The following is a 20803-nucleotide window of genomic DNA, read 5'->3' as shown; positions in this document are numbered from 1 at the left end:
CTACAAGTAATGGTTTTATGTTTTTGAATAGTCATAACTTTATATTTTTATGCCTTATTTTTATTAATCAGAAATTCCAGGGGCTCCTGGGTGGCTCAGTTGGCTAAGCATCTGCCTTCGTCTCGGGTCATGATCCCAGGGTCCTGGGATGGAGGTCTGCATCAGGCTCCTTGCTCAGCAGGGAACCTGCTTCTCCCTCTGCCTGCTGTTCCCCCTGCTTGTGTGTGCTCTCTCTCACACAAAACTAAATAAAATCTTAAAAAAAAAAAAGAAAGAAAAGAAATTCCAGGAATTTCTTCCAGGTACCAAAGAATAGCCACCCGAGTATCCTTTCTTATTCTTGAATACAGTGGGGATACTTAGAGTGATTTGCTAGTAGGTTTGAAGTTGGAATTAGTTTAAGGAAGATTTGATTGTATTAAAAATTATCATTCTATTCCTATTTTTAAGAATTTATTATTTTAAAAAAATGTGTAGCGAATTTTGTCAAAGGTATTTTTTAGGTCAAGACTGGTGCAGTGTTGACGAGATTGGACTGACTGGAATTTGAAGCCCAGTTCTACCACTTAGCATTGCATCACAACCTCGGGCTAGCTGCTTACGCTGTGCTCTCAGTTTCATCATTTATGAAGTACAGATAGCAATCATAAGCATTCTGTAAATGGCACATGAGCTAAAGCCTGTAATGTGTTCGGCATTGCCCTTGGAATATAGCTGGAATTCAGTAAGCGATGACTATTGTTGCCATCTGTTGAGATGAGGGTATGATTTTTCTGTGGGATAACTTAAGATGAAAGGATTCGAGCAGAGCAAGTCTGACTGGGATCTTAGATGGCATGGCCCATCTTCGTAAGAGCACACATCTGTCCATCCTGTGTTTGAGCATCTGTGGTTTAATTCTTACCCTTTTTTTCCACTCTCCGTATGCCAGTCACCTCAAAAAAAAAGTATGTACTTGCTTTGTCCAGTCAACAGGATTAAGGAACAAGTTTGTCTTCTACTTTTCAAAGCTCTGTTTATTCAGTTATCAGGAGGAAGAGTGGAGCTGAATCAAATGCTAATTTTTCAAACAGTGTTTTTTTCTTCTGGTTCTCTTACAGTGGGTGATATTGGGAAAGGTGTTAGTTTTTGTCTTGGTATTGTATTGTAATGCACATAATATTTAGCAAGTTGTCTAAACACTCTGAGGGTCAGCCATAGGCACATATACGCCGAGGTTGGTCATGTATGTGCATAAGCATGAACCTCACTTTCATCATCTACTTAAGTAAGCTTACTTAATTCTCCATCTAAATTTTAATTTTCTGATGCAATTGTTTATTTAAATATTCTATGGAAAAAGCTAACCTGACATTAACATTTTTTTATGGGACACTAGGCTTTGTCTGCCATCACTGTTATTAGTAAAGCTCATTGTACAGAGATGGAATTTGTGCATTAAAAAAGTATGCAGGGGTGCCTGGGTGGCACAGCGGTTGAGCGTCTGCCTTCGGCTCAGGGCGTGATCCCGACATTATGGGATCGAGCCCCGCATCGGACTCCTCTGCTATGAGCCTGCTTCTTCCTCTCCCACTCCCCCTGCTTGTGTTCCCTCTCTCGCTGGCTGTCTCTCTCTGTTAAATAAATAAAATCTTAAAAAAAAAAAAAGTATGCATGATGTGTGATTCTCTTTTCCCAATATGTATTTTACAATTGTGGTTAAACCATTTTGTAATTTTATTAAAATTCAGTAAATGATTGATTTCGTGATAAGGATAATACCTAGTGCCACATATGCTAGAAAATATGCACATATCCTTGCTGAGAGAGATTTTCTCGAAAGTGGAAGTCCTTTGAAAAGATAGATGCTGCAGATGTTCTGAGCCTCAGTTTACCTTACTGGGCCATGCTTTTAAGCCCTCTCTGTTCTACTGTGGTCGGCTTCCTTCATGCCACCTCCCCGCTGCTCTCTCGTGCATGCTGCTGGCCCTTTCTCTGCCAACTTTTATGTTCTCTTGTGGGTTTAGGCAGAAACTTCTGAATTCCTTCCAGAGAGGAGGCTTCGTTGTGTTAACTCAGTCCTCTTCTCTGCGTACCTAATCCTCACCTTTGTTTTTCTATCACATTTCACTGCCTCTAGAATGGGGCTACCCTTCCCATTGGTATCCATTAAGAATTTCAAAGCAGAGAGGCAGGACCAAGCTTTCCCCCAAGTGTACTCTCCACTCACTTTCCCAAAGATATCAACCCCTGGAGGGAGAATTTATAGCTCGCATGTCTTCTTCTCCCTCTGTTTCTCTTAGCCTTCTTACCCTCCTCGCTGAAACACCTACTTGCATCATGTCTTTCTGATCCCAAGGGTAACCTGTTGTCTAGTGCTTATACCTAGATCGTGTTTCTAGTTTCTCCAGAACGTAGGAGCCTCTGGAATGCTAGGTAGTAGGGATCTTCCAAACAGGAGTAAACATTGGTATAATTGAGAAGAGCGTAGCATAGCAGTAAAAACTTGGATGCAAGCCAGGCTGCCCAGTTTCCTGCTGTGGTGCTGCCATCTGTTAGCTGGGTGACTTTGGGCAAATTATGTAATTTTTCTGTTCCTCGGATTTCTCATCTTTACAATGATGATAATAACATTACCTTCCTTATAAAGTTGGCATAATGAAAAAGTTAGTTAAAAATATATGCATAGCTTAAAACAGTCACTGATAAGTAGTACTTGATTATTTGCTAGCAATTATTCTTTTAATATTACTAATCAGTAAAAAATTATCCTTCTTTTAGATATTTGAAGGCATGGAATATAAGTAGAATGTGGTAAAGTGATCGACTTAACTGGAGGGAAATAAGAAACTTGCTATTGTCAACTAAATGGAAAATTTGGAAATCCAGGTGCCTGAGTAAGTGGGACTTTGAAAGTGCCATAGTATGTATGTATGTATGTATATATGTATTTATTAAAAGTGCCATAGTATTTAGACGTATAATAGTAAGCAGTAGGAAGACTTGATAAAATTTGAGTGACAGCAATGTTGTTGTTATAAATGAACCCACAAGGAATACAAAGAGTAGAATCAAAGAGAGAAAGATTGTAGTTAAGACAGTTCAACCTTAAGGACACACAAGCCCAGGTTAAGTTGTTGCAAATAGCATCAGGGATCCAGGAAAACATAGAGATGGCTGGCTGGGGTACAGAGAGGCTCTGGACAGTGTTGAATTGGAGAGAAATGGAAAGTTGTCAGAAGGGGGTGTTGTCTAGAGAGAATTTTTTTTTTTTTGAGGGAGAAGGAGAGTGTGTGTTGGGAGGTATTCTTTTCTCTCCTATAGTCTGTAAGACTTTTTATAGGTCTGGGCAGAAAAACTTTGGTTTTAGGTTAAGTTTGAGATAGTGATGGGTACAGGTAGCAACATCCGTTGGTCAGGAATTGACAAATGTTTTGTGTTAAGGGCACGAGGGTAAATATTTTAGTCTTTGTGGGCCAAATATGGAATCTGTTACAGAATCTTCTTTTTAAATGTTTTAAACTCCTCTTTTAATTTTTTTAAAAAGGTAAAAATATAGAACAAAAACAAGCTGCAACCTGATTTGCCTTCTAAAGACATAGTTTGCCAAGCCCTGCTGTAATTTATTGCAAAAGAACAGAACCTTGGCAGAGTTGTTGAAGTTAGAGATTTCAATTTTGATTTCTTCATCGTCAGCATCTATATAATTTGAGAAATCATTAGTGAGCATGGATACATGTATATACAGTATTCTAACTAAAATTGAATAGTGTCATGAACATAAAATTATATAAATATTTAAAGTAAAAGAATTTTTGCCTAGAAATAGATTTTATAAAATTATGTTTTTCTTCTCATGAGTCCTACAAAGTTACTTTGTAAGAACTTCTCTTTCAACTGGATATCGAAGTAAGTTCAATAAAATTAATATAGGTATGTTTTTAACATACTGATGAGAACAGATATGTTTTTAAAACACTGATGAGACCTTAACCATTTCAGGGATTTCGTGATTTCATAGTTCCATGGAGATTAACGCAGAATTATGTTTGACTGGGTGTGACAGATAAAAAGTGATCCTTTTGGTCTGTGATGCTCTCATTATGATAAATGATAGAATACAACAGGACATAAGAATTTTAGCCACCTGTGCTTGACTTTAAGACATTGAGATTATTTATGTTGTTGTATTCTTTTAAAACTGACCAAAGTAAATGTGCAATAGACAGAATTTAATAAAACAATTTGAGTTCTTTACTTCTATCCAAATTAACCAGAGTCGATGGTACAATTTCAAGAAGGCTCTTAAGCAAGCCAAAATTAATGAATCCTTTTATTCCCTCGATTCAAGTAGATTACTACAGAGTCAGTACATTTTCCTCACTGAATTTTATTGATTGTAAATTTAGCCAAGGCATTTTGCATTTTACAACAGATTTCTAGAGCGATTCAATCTTTTCCTGTTAAAACCTAGAAATTATTTTTGTTTTATTTAAGGTGATGCTTTATTTCAGACAAACTTTTGAAATCTGCAAAGAATATTACTTTCTTAAAGATGCAGAGTTCAGATTACAGAGAGTAGTTTTAGATAAACTCACTATTATGTTCAGTTTCAAGTTCTCAGTTTTAAGAGAAACATTGAGAAATAGAATTTGACTTAGGAGAAGACAACCAAGAATAGAAAATATCTAGGTACTAACTCAAGTGAAAAACAGCTAAAACAACGAGCATGGAAAAGAAAGACCTTGGAGGTGCTGGGCCTGGGGGTGGGCTACATGTGTATTACTTTTCTTAAATATTTAAAATAGCAAAGGAAGTGCCAGTTCATTCATTTATCCGTCTGTCTATCCATGCATTCATCCATTCAGCCTTTGAAAAATACCCTTCTTTATTTTGGTCACCGTGCATGTCCTTGAGATTGAAAAATGTTAGATAAGCCCTCTCCAAAGAAGCTCCCAGACTAATGGGGAGGCTCAGGTTTGTGGGCTCACTTACTAGCTGGGTAAATGGATCAGCCTTTGTTTCCTCCTCTTTAAATCTGGATAGTAATAATAATTAGCTCATAGGTTATGTTAGGAAAAAATGAGGTTGTGAAAGATACTTCAGAGTGCTATGGAGGGTTAGCTGATTTCATGTTACAGAGGGATATATTGACAAGGAATTATGAACTCATATTTTCTAAATCTTGTGATTGAAAAATTTATATATAGTGACTCAGTTATCTGTTGCTATGTAACAAAACATCCAAAGTTTAGTAGCTTAAAGCCACCACACTTGGTAATTTCTCGTGATTCTCTCTGTTGGCTGGGCAGCTTTTCTGCTGGTCTTGTCTGGTCTTATTCAAGGTCTCCTCACTCACATGTCTGGGAACTTGGGACTGGCTGTGGTCTGAATTTTTCTCTCCATGTAGTTTCTTAGTTACTAGTTTCTCTGGATTTTCTTTCATGGCTGCGGAAGCATTCCAAGATGGAGAAAACACAGTGGCAAGGCCTCCTAGGACCTAGTTTTGAGATTGCTCATTGTTTCTGTCACATCCTCTCAGTCATAGCAAGTTCTAGGGACGGGGCCAGCCCAGATTAGTGGGAGGGGAAATAGACTCCACATCTTAATGGGAGGAGTGGGGAAGTCACATTGTATAAGGGCACAGGGATGGCAAGGGTTGTTATGGCCATCTTCGTAACAGGTGGGTTTTTATTTTACATTCGATAAAATGTAAATATTTTTCTGGATACAAGGGCTAACAGTTGTATATTTTTTTTCTGTACTTCAGTAATCATTACTAGCAAATAATAATATGAAATGAGATGTGGTTTAAGTTCTATACAGCTCATAGCAATTGTTTATAATTAAAGAAAAATTGTAGCTACTTCTAACTGTTGTGTTGAATGAAGGATATGTTTGTATTATAAGGAAATCTACTAGTTTGAGAACTTTAAAGTCTTGTTAGTTGAGCATTACACTATCTTCAGTGGTTTAGCAATAGGAAATAAATTCTTAATAGCTGTCACTTTTATTCCTCGATGACAAAAAGATAAATATATTTTAATTCAGGTTTTTTTTTTTCTCTCAGTGTATAATCAGGGCTTAGAGAGCATAGACTAGGGATAAGGATTTTAGTTTTTTGTTTGTTGTTTTAATCTGTTAGTTTCAATGTCATTTCGGTTGGTTAGAATTTCCTTACTTTTTAAATGACTTCACAACAAAATATTTTGTTGCTTGTATCTTTGTTGTTTCGTTGTCTTGGTGACTTTATAATTTATGTACTTCAATATCTTGTGGGTATGTATGACAAAACGGAAATACGAACTTGCCCCTTTTGCTAAGAACAAGGGTTTTCAAACATTTGGGTGTAGCAAGAATTTTACCATCGAAAAATGTTCACAGGATATAGACTGAACAGTAGATTTCATACATGAGAGCAGACTTCATACATAAAATCAGGGAGGGCCCCTAACCACTTTGACTTTGGCACTGCCCAATTTAAAAACATACATAAAAGCCGTAATAACAAAGTAAAAGTATTCCAGTTTATAGGCAAGTATATATGTTGAGTATAGCCCTAGCTTTAGGGAATGTCTTCATTTTCTTGAAAACACAACTCACTTTCTTACCTTCTAGCTTTTCGGTATGTGGCCCCTTCCACTTGGAACTGTCCCATCCCCTTCTCACTTAAGGAATGTCTGCTTGCCTTGGAGGTCCCAGCTTCCATGTTATTTCCTTCAGAAAGTCTTTTTCAGGCTAGACACCTCTCTCATATGTTTTCGTAGTGTCCTCTTCTAGTAATTCCCACTATTATATAATAGCTGTGGGTTTGTCTTCTCCACTGGATGGTGAGTTCAACGAGGACAGGTATGACATTGACCTTGATCACCGTTGTATCTTTACATCATAACCAGGACTTACAGCATTGTAGTGGGCGGTCGATATTTGTTGAATGGGCTACTTTGGGGTAGACTGATGAAATTTCCTTCTTTCCTTTACGTATTTTTCATCCAATTACAAATACAATAGAAGCCCTGTTTTCTGGATCAGGACCCATAGTTGTTTGGCATTGAAAAAGAAAAAGCATACAACGATCCATCTTTTCGTTGTGTGCAAAAGATCAGACATTCAGCCCAATGATACACATGGTCTCTTGTTAAATGGTAGCTTTATGTGATCCAGGATATGATTTTATTTGATTGACTTTGTATTTTTGGCAATTCCTGTAGCACATTGCTCTGGGAATTATGGTCACCCAAATCAAATACCTCAACTTTGCCTTACCTCCTCACCTTATTTCCTATGTTGACGATGTTTCTTTGCTCCCAACAGCTTCCTACAGCTTCTTTGCACTCTTTGGATGGATAATAACCTCCTGGGACCGCTGTCCACAGAGCTCCCCACTATTAGATGGCAGTTCTCTGAACACATCTGCCTCTTATGACATATAAGAGGTAATGTTTTTATTTCCTTCTCACAATGTGTTTCCACTCACATTCTGTAATTTGCTACCTGTTCCTAACTTTTGTCCATTATCCTGTCATCCTGACAAAAGCCTCATAGATTCACTCCTTTTCAATTTTATGATATGGTTTCTCTCTCAGAACACACACTGTAGTTTCTTATTCCATTCCAAATATTCCAGCCTAATTAACTATCTTCCCTTCTCTGTCAACACACATTTGTACTTTGGTAACTGCACATTATTTGGAGCAGTTTCACAACTCAACAAATTGAACATTCACAAAGCACTTGATCTTTCTGTTTGGGGGCCAACATTTAACATGTTTCACTAAAGTTGATACCAGATTTACGCAGGTTTCAGGTAATTCTTCAGGTGCTCTTTATTGTAGTAGAAAGCCACAACCTGGAGCACTCGGGACCTTTGTTTACCGATTAGGATGCGGATCCTTTTTGTTCTGGGTACTTTATGGTCACCAAGTGTAACATGTGTAGGATGCGCATAGAAATTAACAAGACTGCTTTTCACGTGTGCTTTGTAGAATCATCTGATTATTTTATTGTGATAGCTCATATAAAACTTCACTTTAATTTCACAAACCTGTAAATCTGTTCAGTATATAGGGGAACAGAGGCAGAAGTATTACCCAAACAAGTTTGCAGAGGGTCTCAGAAAGGTTGACTTACAAAATGTGTCAGAAATCTCTGAAGTGTCGTAAAATGAAGTGTTTAAAGGTACAGTAATTGCATCTTGAATTCTCCCTGCACGTCACATACTGTGCCAGGCACATAGTGTGCCTTCTCATTAAAACCATTAAGGATTTGTATTATTACGTTTTTCAGAAGCTCGGGAAGTTCAATAAATTTCCTTCTATATTATGCTGTATAACAAATGTTTACAAACTTAGTGACTTAACACCCATTAACTATATCACAATTTTGGAGATCAAAAGTCCAACAGGCTCAACTGGATAGTCTACTCAGGGTCTGAGGGTAGAAATTACGTTTTCTGCCAGGCTAGGCTGTTATCTGGAGGCTCTGAAAAGAATCCATGCCAAACTCATTCAGCTTGTTGGCAGAACTTAGTGGTTGTAGGAGTAAGGTGCTTATTTCCTTGCTGGCTATCAGCAGGGGTCATGCACCACTCCTAGAGGCCACCAGGATTGCTTCTTAATCCCTCCAAGGCCTGTGTAGTCCTCCTTATGATTTGAGACTCCCTGGCTTCCCCTTCTGCCACCAGACAGGAAAAATTCTCTCTTAAAGCTTCGTGTGATTAGATTTGCCACCTGCTCCCACCACCTTCAATAATTTCTCTCTTAAGGTCAGCTGTGCCCATATAACATAACACAACCCCAGGGGTGATCCTTCATCATATGTACATTTAGGGTGGGATTTTGGGGGTGATGTGGAGTTTATAATTCCACTTGCCACATCCTATTACTCAAAACAGTAATTCGCAGGTTTGGAGGTCAAGCCCGGGTTTTAGTTGAATGATAGACCTTTGTCCCTGCGTCACATTGATCAGAGGGTTGGATGTTGTTATCCATGGGCATTTTGGAGCCTAGTCTTATTGCTATGTAGCCAGACTCTGTTGGTGCCACATAGTGCTATAAAAAGTACTGCCTCAGGGGCGCCTGGGTGGCACAGCGGTTGAGCGTCTGCCTTCGGCTCAGGGCGTGATCCCAGCGTTATGGGATCGAGCCCCGCATCGGGCTCCTCCGCTGGAAGCCTGCTTCTTCCTCTCCCACTCCCCCTGCTTGTGTTCCCTCTCTCGCTGACTGTCTCTATCTCTGTCGAATAAATAAATAAAAATCTTAAAAAAAAAAAAAAGTACTGCCTCAGAGGGTTCCAACACAAGCTTTCCATGCACACTGGTCCTGTAGAACAGGAGATCCAGATGGCCCAGAATCACATACATTAGGTTTTGTTAGTTCTCCATATTTCTATGATTTGCACTAATGTTGGTTTAGTCGGCCCTGTTTGACCTCAAGCTTTGGTTTCTCCTTTGTACCCTGCTTATCTTATAAACACACTTTAAAGAGTTGGTTAACTAAGAGTCATGCTCATTTCCGTTTCTTTTGGAAGTTTGAGTGCAATCGTAGTTTTTATTTATATACTTTTAAGAAGCAATTGAGTTGGGTGACTATCATTCCTATAGCAATGTGCTAAAGATTGCTGCAAACTGCAGGAGATAGAAAGTCAATTAAGAAAAATCCCATTCTTAATCAAATGAAGCTGCCATTGACTGGAAACCACATGGATTTTTATGAAGCAGAATACTTGAAGTGGTGCACACTGTGAAAAAGGAAAACAGATAAGTGTTATTTTGTTGATTTTAAGTAACACAAACAGTTATATGGCATATATTTCTTAGGCTGTTGAGGGCAACTTTTTTTTTTTTAAAGATTTTATTTATTTATTTGACAGAGATAGAGACAGCCAGCGAGAGAGGGAACACAAGCAGGGGGAGTGGGAGAGGAAGAAGCAGGCTCATAGCAGAGGAGCCTGATGCAGGGCTTGATCCCAGAACTCCGGGATCACGCCCTGAACCAAAGGCAGACGCTTAACAACTGAGCCACCCAGGCGCCCCAAGGGCAACTTTTTTTTTGAGAGAACCATTGATTTCTTTATTGGCAGCTTTGAATCTTCTTTTTTTTCCCCCTCATTAAGACGATAACAGGCATCTGCTTTCTTCCGCATGACTTAACCAGGTCAGACAGAGCCTTATCGGCCATAACCTGCTCACTTGTATTAGGAACAGTGTAGTTTGCGTGTGAAACAAAGTCCAGTACTGGTTTTTCTCAGTAACTATGTAATTTGGGATAAGTCATAGACATCTCTGAACTTTATCGTCCCCAGCTATTAAATGAGCAGTTCTAAGTTTCTATTATTTTAATCACATCTGTGATATATTTTGGTCAGTTTCCTCATTGCTGGAAATATTTAATTTATTTTGGTTTGATTGCTTAGAAATTTGTTTGCTGGATCTCATAAAGACACGTGAAAAATTTTATAGCTGAACGTGTGTGAATATTATAGTAAAATTCATTGGAATGTGTATGGAACTTGTCATACTTAAGTTATAGGATTGTTTTTCTTTTCTTCACACAAGAAAACTTCCCTGGATTCCAACTTTTATGCACACTTTGCTCTTCTCAAATTAGTGTTCCATTTTTTTTCTTGTTTCTCTTTATTTCACCAAAAATATCTTTTATTTGGCATGTTATGAGTCACAATATATGCGTGATTGTTCTTTAATGAGAAATTCCTATTTCTGCTCTCGAGGATAAAGTACGGAATATTAAAAACACAGACATCGTGATGGCAGACCATGGCCAGAGTTGTTATGCGTTGTCTTGGCAAAGTTGATTTTGCCTTTCTTTGTGAAATATGTGGTATGAAGCGCACTGGTATTGCCATTCTTATGGGTTCTCCTCCAACTTGATGGCCCGGTTGTGACAAGTCAAAGCATCCAGTTGATATGTTAAAGTGTTAAAGAAAATTAAATGAACAGTTAAATTAGAAATGGGGTCTGAGCTATAACTTCTCTCCCTGGAAGGGAGGATATTATGGGCAACATGCACATAGGGAATGATTTTTTCTGGTAATAAAGTTTGGGAAATAGCAGCCCAAACAGAGCAAGACTATTCATGCTGTCATTCAGTATGTAGAGAACAAAAAGAGTTTTCACCGTGTAAGAACCTGTACTACTATATGTTTGCAGCAATGCCTCAGTGCAAGAGAAAACAGCTGTTTGTCTGTTTTTCTTTCGGTTTTATTTTCTTTTTACACAGCCATTCAATCAGTACGTGGCATCATAAAGCTGTAGGATTCTGATAGGAAAACGACCAAGTCCATGTGCTTCGGAAGCCAATGTGTTGATTTTCTAGCTGGGTAGCAATATTTTATTATAGCTGGAGGGAGAGTGTGACTCTGAGTGTTCAAGGCAGGAAGCCGAATGCCACCAGTACCATGTCCAGAAGTGAGCTATCTCCTGTGTTTTATGTGCTTCATTTTACTGAATGAATATTGTATCACTGTTTTTATTTTTTTTGTTGTTCTTTGGCTATCAGAGACTTGTCGGTTGGTTCTGTTTCTGTCGAACACTTGATGGAAAGTTTTGTTGTAAAGCTTCCTTTATGGAGATGGCTTTATGTCTTGGCTGTAAAGGAAAGTCTTATAAAATGTGATCGGAAATTTATAAGTTGCCGCCCTGGGTGCCACTAAAAACTCAGAACCTGAGTGTTAGTTTTAACTCAGAGCTGTGTTTGCCCAGTGTATTTGGACACATCCTTCATCTGACCACTGTCTTCCTTACAGAACTCCTCTCCCACCAGCCTTCCTCAGGGGCCCCATAGTCTTGTTGGACCCATCCGTGCTGTACATTAGACCCACGCTTTCTGGGTGTCTTCCTTGGATATTTACTCTGCCAAACACCAAATATCATTTATGGTCAGTAATTCACCTCTTTTGTTACTCTAGGCATAGCTCCCAAGGACTGCTTCGCACCAGGGTGTACTTAGTGAGTATTAATCAAACATTTTGGGGGAGATTTCTTAACTGAAATTAGCATCCTTTAATGCCAATTCTTCTGTATTAAAACTTCTTCTTCTCCACGTATATTCTGTGGCCATGGCACCCTGTCTTTGTGGGCTGACATCTACGATATTCAGCTCAGCCAGGGCGCACCTAAATTCTCCCTGTAATTCTGTAATGTATTCATGGTCGGTACATTGCCTTCCTTAAGCAGAGCCTGAGAGAGGGCTTGTTTTCCATTACTGTGTATTTTTCTTCTTTCCCCAAAACACCTTTTGATTTTTCTTTGAACTCTTCCATGAGATGCACTGTGAAACATGGTTTCTTTCCCTCTCTCTTTTTCGTATGAGTTGGTGTGTTTAATCAGCATAAGTAAAAAAGGAGGAGAAGACATCTTTTTTAAAGGGGAATAGAATCCTCTGGACTGCTTTGCCTGGGAACAGCTTGCTCAGCAGCCAAAGGGAGTCTAAACTATACAGATATTTCCTTACATTTTCCCTTAAAAATAAATAATAAAGGGGTACGTGGCAGTCCAGGCAGGCTGCTCCATTGTGTTTTAATGGCCCATGGTAGCCCAGCTGTTGAAATGCCCTAAGTGGGAAAAGAATTTTCTGTCATCTTCTTTGCTGCTAATGGTGTTTATTTTATGTAAATATTCAGTTCTAGCATGATAATGGGTGCCCAGGGGAATCAAAGTGAAATAACAGGATTCTTAACATATTTCTCATTCCCATATAATTTATGTTTCCTATATGTCTAGTGGAAAGTGAGAAAACATTTTTTTTTCCTAAGGCAATTACTCTGCATGGCCTTTTTACCCTATTATAGAGCCTGCTTTCTTTTCAGATAATAACAGAATCTCTTTGGGTGCTCGAGTGAAGTCATTAATTGGCTTGATAAGGGGTTGTTAGTCACAGAAAGTGTATTCTCTCCATTTGTTGTATGTAACTCCCAGACTTGAAGTGACCCATTTTGTTGTTCCTAAGACCAAGACTCATTATTTTCCTTTGGCACCATACAGACTGTGGGTTTCAATTTAATCCACAGACTTGGAGCTCATGGCGAAGTAATTTCTGCTGAGAAGCGATTTTTCTAGACAATTGTTGAAAATTTTTGATGAAGAGTAGACATTAGATACAACATTTGAATGCGTGTGCTCTACTATGGAGATTGTTAATGCAAGACTTTGTTCTTTTAGTGTAACTTTCCTCCTTCAAAAATAGTTTCTGCTGAACTGTGGAGTTTTTTTTCTGAGTGTTTTTTCAGAGTTAATAGCAAAGGCAAGTTTAACTATTAGCTCCCCATATAAATTATTAATACATTAATATCCAGCTTTGTTCCCCCTCTTCTTAAATTAAGATCCATATTTGTTGAAAGAAAACATGAGCAGTAGGAAAACTTTACTTACTGGTGATTAACTCTGAACTTTCTTTACTGAGTCTAATCTTGGAATATATTGATAATTGAATTCCACAAATAAAATTAATGTTATCAAGTTACAGATTTTTCCCCATCAAACTTCTGTAACTGAACCAAATGAGAGTCGTCCACTCAACGCACAGCAAGCCAGTGCAAACTGACATTGTGCTCTCACTGTGAACAAAGATAGACTATTTTATTGGTGTGGCACCACCCAGGAAAATGGGGAGCCAGTGCTCAAAAATCCCAATTTCTCTGATGCCTTGCAAGTGAGGGTTTTTTGTTTTTTGTTTTTTTAAGATTTTATTGGGGCACCTGGGTGGCTCAGTCGTTAAGCATCTGTCTTCAGCTCAGGGCATGATCCCAGAGTCCTGGGATCAAGCCCCACATTGGGCTCCCTGCTCATCTGGAAGCCTGCTTCTCCCTTTGCCCCTCCCCCTGCTGGTGTTCCCTCTCTCACCGTGTCTTTCTCTGTCCAATAAATAAATAAAATCTTTAAAAAAAATTTTTTATTTATTTGTTTGTCAGAGAGGAAGAGAATAGGAGCACAAGCTGGGGGAGCTGCAGGCAGAAGGAGAAGCAGGCTCTCCACCAAGCAAGGAGCCCAATGCGGGACTCGATCCCAGGACCCCAGTATCATGACCCAAGTCAAAGGCAGACGCTTAACTGACTGAGCCACCCAGGTGTCCCCAAGTGAGGGTTCGTCAGGGCAAAATCTGAGACAGAGTTCTCCCAAGAAAGGTGGACCCTGCTGATCGGAGGCCCCGAGGATCATGTTAGCAGAGGCTACTTACTCACTTTTGATGTCACTCGATCTGGTCCTTTGGAGGTCTGTTTCATTTCAGGAGACTTGGAATCTGAGAAATACCTTTGTCTGTATGTGAGAGATTTCATGCTGGTTAACTACTTGTCCTGTAGGTTACTTTGAATGATGAGTAAGCATTCCTATCCCTTGAGTCTAGGCCTCTGTGTTCCTTGGCTGGTCTGGCTGTGCCTTGGCCGTTGATATGACCTCTAGTTGTTCATTCTTTCATCTGAACGGACAAGATGGATGCCAGCTTCCTAGGTAGAGTACTACGGGGCTATCCCTCAATCATACTGTGAGTGGAGTTGTGGAGAGATTGAATAATGATGAGCTTTAGTAACCAGGTCAAAATACAGAAACAGTATGAATGCTTGAGAAAGCAAATTAAAAAAAACTACACTTAAGGAAGCAACAGTAACAAAGAGGGCCACAATCCAGAAGTGAGCTCCTATTAGGCATATGTGCTGAGGAACTGGAAAATTTCATATAGGATGTGAACTAATTATGACCCAACATTGTACTTATCCAGCTAATAATTAACACATGGGCTCAGCATTAAATCAATTACAAATTCTCACTGTTGAAAAATCATGTCTTTTCTTTCCTGTAAAAAGGATGACTGTCAAATTACCAGGAATCACAGACTTGTTATTCAAGTAGAAGGACTATTTATCAGATGAGGGCAATAGTCTGATCAATAGATGAATGAATGGTCTGAGTTGTTTATACAGGCTGATGTTTTGCATTTAATGATTAATTTCTGTCAAGGACAACTGTCAGGTAACATTACTGTCTAAGAATCTGGAAAATCAAATCAGATTCCTCAGCTTCACTTACAGGTCACATGTAATCCTACTCCAGCGAGACTACTCAGATATATTATATTGGTGAAAAACTTTCCTCTACCCTTCACGATTCTTGCGGCTGGTCTAAGAATTAAATTGACACGAGACAGATTAACAGGAGAAAATGAAATTGAATTATGTATGTAGGGGGGCTCCCTAAGAAGCTGAGGCCGACAAGCAGTCAGGCAGTTGAGGCTTAGAGGCCATCCAGAGCTAAGGAGAAGGGGATGGGGTCCGGGACTTCAAAGGGAGGGAAGACAATTCACAGGAAGATGAAAAAGAGTACATACTTGTTTTGGGAGGGGGTACTGAACAGGTAGGGGCTCCCTTTATTTATTTATTTATTTATTTATTTATTTATTTATTTTCTTCAAATTTTTATTTAGATTCTAGATGGTTAACATATAGTGTAATGATGGTTTCAGGAGTAGAATTCAGTGATTCATCACTTACGTGTCATACCCAGTGCTCATCAAAACAAGTGCCTGCAGAAGCACTGGTTTTGTTAGGTTCCTCCCCGTCTACCACCAGAGCTCATATTAGACTTGTTATCTATGCTGATAGCTTCCTTCCCAAGGCAGGTCCTCTAAATTCTTTTAGGTGGTTGGAGGGAAGGCCAAAGGTTTTTCCCGGAACCTTTTGTTTCTTAAAAATAATCAACTTAAAATAATCCAGTGCCAAAGAGACACATTTTGGGGTGACACATTTTGCTTCCCTACAGTTTCCTCTGGCCCCCTCCAATACTTTCTATTCAGTGGAAGCTGTTGGGTTTTCTCCTAATCAGATCTTATTATTTATGCTGGGTCTATATTAGCTGGAATATCCTGCTTCCTATTCAAATTTTATTCACTTTTTTTTTTAAAGTTTTTATTTAAATTCCGGTTAGTTAACATACAGTGTAATATTAGTTTAAGGAGTACAGTATAGTGATTCAGCACTTCATACAACACCTGGCACTCACCACAACTCACTCTTCAATACCGACCGACCGCATTTGCCACCCCATCCAGAAGCCTTCTCCTTTTGCAGCAGCCTACATTCATCTTTTATTATTCATGTATTCACAATCACCCTACAGATATTTATTGAGTATATTCTGTTACAGGTGCTGTCCTTTCCTAAATGTGAATTTTTATTGCATGTATAGTCCTATCCAAGTGGTTATACTGAGTCTGTATTTGAATGTTTATTTTACCTCCACTGTAAAATTGAGCCCACCATGGTAATGATTGTGTCCTTTTTTTTTTTAAGGTTTTATTTTTTATTTAAGAGAGAGAGTGAGAGAGAGATAGCATGAGCTGGGGGGAGGGGCAGAGGCAGAGGGAGAAGCAAACTTCCTGCTGAGCAGGGAGCCTGACAATGGGGCCTGATCCCAGGATCCTGAAATCATGACCTGAGCCAAAGGCAGCCACTTAACCAACTGAGCCACCCAGGTGCATGCCTCCCCCTGCCCCCGTTTTTGTTTTTGTTTTTTAAGAGAAATCATGAAATAGTGTAAGACATGACCAGGCAGAGAGTGATGAGGCTGGTTCTCTGTCTTTAGTTGGCTGCAACTTTATTCTTGGATAACTCAAATCAGTGGACATTTACTAAGCTTCTGCCATATTTATTGCAATGTTAAGCACTATCGAAAATACACAGATAAATGTAATTTATGCATGTATTATGGGCATCTATAAGAAAAAATCATTTCATGAAGCCAACAATCTAGAAGAAGGATCCTTAACCTGGGATCCTGAGACCTTTAGAGGACTGAATGTTTAATCTTAAGATGATTTTATTTAAAATTTTGGATATGTGCTTATGTGCATTTTTCTGAGGAAAGAGTCCATAGCTTTTACATGTTAAAGGTATCATTGATGATTAAAAAAAAAGAGTTAAAAAGCTCATGAGCTCAGTATGTATAAAACAAGTACCCAACCAAAGACCAAGAGCTACAGACCGAAGCCTATGTGGAGTTTAGAAACAGGTAAAATGGTGTGTGACTGTGGTCATTTAGGGAAAGGCTTCCTGAAAGAGATGACTCTTGGAACATATGCCACATATCCTTTTGCCCTCAGCTTCCTCGTTACAAAAGAGGGTAGATTCTAGCATCTCTGACGAAATTTTTTTCTCAATGTGATCACCAAATACCTATCAAAATGCCAGTCACATCATAGGTACTCAGAAAACATCTGTTAATTCATCCTGAAATGAAAATTTAAAAATGTGTTATCCCAAATATATCCACTATCTTGAGTTGAAATTTTAAGATATTGTAACATTAGCTATCCAATGTTCCATGAATGAAAGGAAGACTTAGCCTATGTTTATACACCATTGCTCACGTTCTCACTTGGCAGATGGGAATGTTTAATTCATTATTTCTCCTTTATTTATTTGTGGCACTTTTTAATACCTTTGATTTTGTTATGCTTACTATTGCAATATTTTGGGTCTCCTTATTAGTCCGTATGGTTTGTGGGGGGTAGGAGTTTTATAGTATCCATCTGATATTATCCAGCACCTAGCACATTCCCTGAACCAAAAAAGGGACTTAGTAAGTGTTGAATGATAAATGAAAGGCTGCATATCAAAGTGCATCAAAAGAATCTATAAATTGCTTATTTCAGCATAGTGTAGAGTTGAAAGAACATGAGCTCAGGAGCAAGACGTGTTCAAATCTTGACGCTGCCTTGTCCTCCATGAGTCACTGTTGGCAAGTTCCTTGAAGTCTTTGTCCTCAACTTTCTCATCTAATGAAAGTATCTGCCTCATACATTTACATGATTAAACCAATCGAGTGCTTGGAAGAAGTGTCTAGCACATCGTAAATAAGAACGAATCCAGGTTTGTTAGGCCTCAAGCATTTACAGTGTCCGGACCCTCTTTAAGAGAAGGAGTACTAAATTATGAACACAGAATTAGTCAGCTAGCACATTTTGGGGGTATTATTTAGATTGGGAAGAGCAATCACAAATTACAGATACTAAAGGAACTGAAAAATGCCACAAACATCACAAAATGTTAATTTTGTAATAAATTTCCTAACTCATCTTTATATACTTTATTTCCTACAAATCTTTGTCTGCATAGACTCAGGTGCCTTCTTTTAGATGATCACGATTTTTAATATTTTTTTATAGAGCAACTAGAGAGAAAATTTATTTTTTCTTATAGCAAAGTGGGTTGGGGTTTGTTTGTTTGTTTTTTTTAAGATTTTATTTATTTATTTAACAGACAGAGAGACAGCCAGCAAGAGAGGGGAGGCAAGCAGGGGGAGTGGGAGAGGAAGAAGCAAGCTCCCAGCAGAGGAGCGTGATGCGGGGCTCGATCCAAGAACACCGGGATCACGCCCTGAGCTGAAGGCAGACGCTTAATGACTGAGCCACCCAGGCACCCCAATGGGGTTTGTTTCTTATTGATGGTTTAGGAAGTATTTGTTTACCTTGATAAGGCATTACTGGAAATATGGTATTTCTGATTACCCCACTAATTCCAGTCAGGCAGTCCTTGTTTAGAGGGAAGCCTCAGAGAAATCCAGCTTTTGGGTTTCACTTGACCCAATATTGGACAGGCCAGTGCCTCCACAGCTCGGCCAGGTCCTTCCTGCTTCTTCTTGACTCCCTATCCCTACCCTGTGGGCAGGTCTTGCTGTGAGAGATGCAGGGAGGGAGTATAAAGTGGCTGACAACCTGGGACATCGTGGCCCCAATGCATTGTATTCACATCCTTAAAGTCACTGATAAGGTCCGATTCCTCATGAGGTCTGCTGGAGTCAGATTGTCATTGGAGTCCAAATAGATGGAAGGAAGTGTCGGCAGCCTGCCTGCAGTTAGTCCCTGCTTGCTAACCGAGTATGACCTCTAGAAGGTAGAAGGTGACCAAAAGCTGGGGCCACCCACCCTCGGTGCCCCTGCGACAGGGCTACAACTGTCGCTTCCTCATCATTGGCAATGCAAGACAGAGGTGTTGGAGCACCGCTGATTTTATGGTAAATCTGCCAAGATCTCATTCTGAGCGCTCAGTAACTTAGCACTTGCCATTATTACTTTACTCTTTCATTGCCAAATAATTTTCAGTAAATCCCTAGGAATTTTGTAGTGAATGTCTTTTTCGATCATACATAATTTTTTTTTTAATTTTCAGAAATTATTCTCTTTATCTACTTTATCCCAAGTAGGGTAGGATTTTTATATGACCTGTACTTTTACTAAAAATAGATCTTAAAATAGGTTGTGCCAGGGAAAATTTATGTTTAATACTTCATGATCATAGTAAGATCAAATGATATTGAGATAAAAATACTGCACTTCCTTCATTCATAAATGTCATTTGTAATGGCTGCCATGTTGCGGCCATTTTCTCCTTAAGGGATGAAGAGTCGGTTACCACCGCGGCCGGGAGTGCTGCTCGCTAAAGTCTCAGGGGACAGTCGTCTCTGGGAGAAACTCTCCTTGTCCAAGGTCACACCCACAGCCCAGAGGCAGCCTGCATCCAGTGTTTTGGGAGGAGGGGAGTGTTTTAAGGCCTTTTGCCAACTTGGTACCACTCCAGAGAGCCATCCCGGCTTTCGAGCTCCTCGAAGCCCCAGTTGGTGATGGCACAGTGGCCTCTGCCCAAGTGCTCTTTCTTCCCCTCCCTCACAGATACTGATCCTAAAGACATTTCTCAATATACGTCCTGCCCATAAATCTGTCACAGCCTCCTTCCCAGAGAACCCGCAGTGAAACACCATCAATTTTTTAAGAAGCACAGTCTTTTTAATAACAGCTTTTCTGAGGATGAGGATAGAGATCATTTCTAAGATGCAACCCTATTTCAGAAACGTTCACTTTGAAAAAATGTGCTTCTTGCATTCAAGGAGATGCGCCATCAGAGTGCATGAGAGCGCTGTAATTGCTTGCTGTGTGATCACGTTAGCTGTGACCAATAACCTGAAGCAATTAGAATCCTTTCACTGAAGCCATTATCTGAAGAAAGGTTAAAGATGGCTGTTCTCTCTTTCCTCACTGCAGTTTTCTCTTTACATGCTCTCGGAGCTTGATCTTCTCTGAACTCATGGTTTCAAGCCAATGCAGTCTGTCTCCAGTCCTGCCATCTCTTAAGCTTTAATTTGCATATTCATCAGTCTGCCTGAACATTTTCTTTGGTATCCCACCAGCCTTCCGAAGTTAGCATTTGCAACACTGAGTGAGTCATCTTCCCTTCCCACGAGCCCTGCCTGTGTTCAATCTCAATTAGTGACCTCATGACCCTGACATCAAAGCATACAACCGGTTCGGCCTCCTAGACTCTTCCTCCTCCCTCACCCAGCATTCTCAGAGGGCCAACCAGCCCTGCCAATTTTGCTGGGCAGTATTACTACGATAACTAATATTGTGGCTACTTATCAATTCCTATTACTTCTTCCTCAGGTTAGGTCCTTATATTGACGACTGACCTATTTTCCTACCTTCGGTCTTGCTTCCCTCACATACACCCTCTGCACATCGGTCAAGATGACCTGTATCCAGTGCAGATTTAATCATGCCCCGGCCCTCATGGACACAGTGAACAGCACATTCTCCCGTCAGACAGGGCTCCCCAGGACTCATCCCTTTCATCCTTCACACTACCACTACCACTCCCTTTCTCTTTCTAACTTGTTCTGGGAAAATTGCATGCTGGAGTTTGCCTGCGTACTTCCTGTTGTTCTGTGCCTCTCTGCCTTTGCCCATCATTTTCCCTGTGCCTGGAAGGTCCTTTTCTCCTTCCCTGGATTGGCTAATTTTATTCATCCTCTCAGGTAATCTAT

The 20803-nt window shown here is 39.6% G+C and overlaps 1 protein-coding gene across 14 annotated transcripts in view; it reads left to right on the top strand.

Annotated features, from left to right (window-relative positions):
- The window catches only part of IL15 (interleukin 15), a 78969-nt gene that overhangs the window by 34086 nt on the left and 24080 nt on the right, over positions 1-20803 (top strand). For 4 of the 14 annotated variants that reach the window (XM_034660050.1, XM_034660043.1, XM_034660045.1 and 1 more), the window contains exons 2-3: positions 2761-2876; positions 7294-7415. The exons of 6 other annotated variants lie outside the window; for them this stretch is intronic. The gene's annotated coding sequence lies outside the window, so the exon portion shown is untranslated. The remainder of the gene's footprint in view (positions 1-2760; positions 2877-7293; positions 7416-20803) is intronic. 4 more of the 14 variants (XM_034660046.1, XM_034660048.1, XM_034660052.1 and 1 more) reach the window with 2 other exon arrangements.

Source organism: Ailuropoda melanoleuca, chromosome 5 (genome assembly GCF_002007445.2).
Source record: "Ailuropoda melanoleuca isolate Jingjing chromosome 5, ASM200744v2, whole genome shotgun sequence".
Lineage (NCBI taxonomy): Eukaryota > Metazoa > Chordata > Mammalia > Carnivora > Ursidae > Ailuropoda > Ailuropoda melanoleuca.
Note: the sequence above shows the minus strand (reverse complement) of the source record. Positions and strands in the feature narration are given on the sequence as shown.